We start from the raw sequence: 2,500 nt of genomic DNA on the forward strand, positions 1-2,500 counted from the left end.
TATGTATGTATGTATGTATGTATGTATGTATGTATGTATGTATGTATGTATGTATATATGTATGTATGTGTGTATGTGTATGTATGTATGTATTTATATATGCATGTATGTAAATATGTATTTTTTATGTATGTATGTATGTATTATGTGTGTATTTTATTTTATTGTATTGTATTGTATTGTATTGTAAAATATTGTATTGATGTCCATACAATGAAAATCCTGCGGAGGCCATGGTCCACTTCTTACCCAATCAAAAAAGTCGGAATTTTTTCTCAGAACAGACTCTATAATCAGGTGTGTAGTGCATAAACAAGGTAAACAGGATTACCCTTCTTAATGTATGAGAGCATGTACGTGCTTTAATACGCACCTATACGCACGTTCTCGCGTAGAGAAGCGTACAGGTGGAAAAACTATTTACGCCAAAAAAGCACTTGGTCACCAGAAGATGTGCGCTTGGTTTCGCGCTAACGCTCTCTTGTACGCATGCATGCATATAGCATATACAAGTACACACGCATACACGCACGCACAGACGCACACACTCGAATAGGTTTGAATAGGTGATACACTTGTTCAATGACAAGATTTTATTTCAATATCTATTTGCTAAAATATGGTTGCAATATCCTTATTATGTTGTAGATAGATGTCGGAAGTTACGATGTGTATTCCTTACGAGGTGTGAATTATTCATTTACGACATTGTAAACTTGTTCGTATCGCAACTGTTCGACATAAAGAAATATGCTCGCTATAGGTTTGCATTAGATGCCAGTCATTATAGTACTCAGAAATGAAGCCAACTTTACCCGAGTTCCGTGCCAGGCTACTTCAACCTCTTCAATACATACGAGTCAAATTCTCACGCGCAGCATCAGATGCCTAATGTACGATACATAACACATCTCGCGTTATAGAATATAAAGTCACTGCTGTATCACTCGTTTTCTTTCACTCTAAGTAATAATAAACACATATACAACTACAAAATAAATATAATCAAGACGCCGACGGCATTCTTGTATATCCAATCTCGCCTCATGACGCCTACGTAGGCGTTGTCATGTTGAAGAGGTTAAGGTGTTGTCACTTGCGAAAGACTTACCTAAGACGAACATTTAGTCGCATCGCCGCGACCAGGAGGAGTCGCGTAGCTGCGGCCGAAGTCGTCTCCTTTGCCCTTTGCACTTAGACTGCTGGGGTAGGTAACAATCAATGCTAGGAATTGGAGAGGAGTGCGGGATTCGAACCCGCAACTAAGTGAATGCGAGACCAGCACGTTTCCGATTACGCCACCGTTATACGTTCAACCTCCTGACATATATTATTTCATAAAATATTATTCTACTGAAGGGCTGCCCCTAATCTGTAAATGCCCCCTTTAGAATCCAGCCGTCCCTCAGAACTGAATAAAGTTGTTTGGTGTCAGCCTCCTGAATGTTATTAAAGGATTAATGGGCTGGAAAAAATAATAGAGATAATTTTTTATCCTTTAAGACCTGGAATCTCTTCTAAGCTGATTAAAATTGCCTGGGTAATCAAGTTAAGACCTTCGAAGCGGAAAGTGGTGTTAAACTATCTTGATTAGTCTCTGGACAACTCTTGATTTACCGAAAGTACTCTTTCAGTATAAATGTATCATCATCACCATCACCGTCATCATCACCAGTATCAAGTACATCACATGTCATTGTCATTATCAAGAGTTGAGGCAGTTTGAATATTGTTGGCAGCAAGTGAGTGCATAGTTAAAGGTTACTACGTTAAATTCCCTGCTAAAAAAAAAAAAAAAAAAAATCTCCTTGCGGAAGTTATGTCCTAGCCGTCTCTTGAGCCGTGAGGCTTGAGGCCGCGTTAAACCGAATCATTATTATTATTCAGATGTGTTCAGCCGTTGTTGACCCCTTTGCTGCGATGCATTTTACAGATATCATTCAGACCAACGCCAGAAGGGAACATTACTGTACAATACAAAGGGAATATGAATATCTCGACTAACCATCCCATATCTATAACACACACTTTGTATTTTATTCTGCCAAACGCCAGGCGATTTCATTAGCCTTAGGATACGCTACCATAATTATAAAATTGCACAAGTTTCGTGGCAGAATTTCCATATGTGTAAAGCTTAGTGAATTGTGTTCCATATCTTTCTTGGCGGCACAGTTATTGAGGTTTGTACATCCAAATTGCGTTTTTATGGGCTATCACAGATCCGTGATACATTGCCGATATCCACCGTGGGGCAGTCAAGAACTCTTGGTACAATTGAGGTCATAACTTCAACAGGTTAACATTGTTTGGTTTGGGTTCTGATATCAGGCGACTTTAGTCAGAAAAAGGTTTGACCACTTCGACAAAATCAAATCTCAGTCGATCATACACCCTTTTTGAACCCTCACTCCCCAAGAAGAAAAAAAAAAAACAGAGTTCACAGAGTACGTATACCATTCTTATTTTAGTCTGCAATAACCTGTGTTTCTATCTTCTG

This window comes from Oratosquilla oratoria, chromosome 27 (assembly GCF_046742065.1).
Source record: "Oratosquilla oratoria isolate Oo_2021 chromosome 27, ASM4674206v1, whole genome shotgun sequence".
NCBI classification, from domain to species: domain Eukaryota; kingdom Metazoa; phylum Arthropoda; class Malacostraca; order Stomatopoda; family Squillidae; genus Oratosquilla; species Oratosquilla oratoria.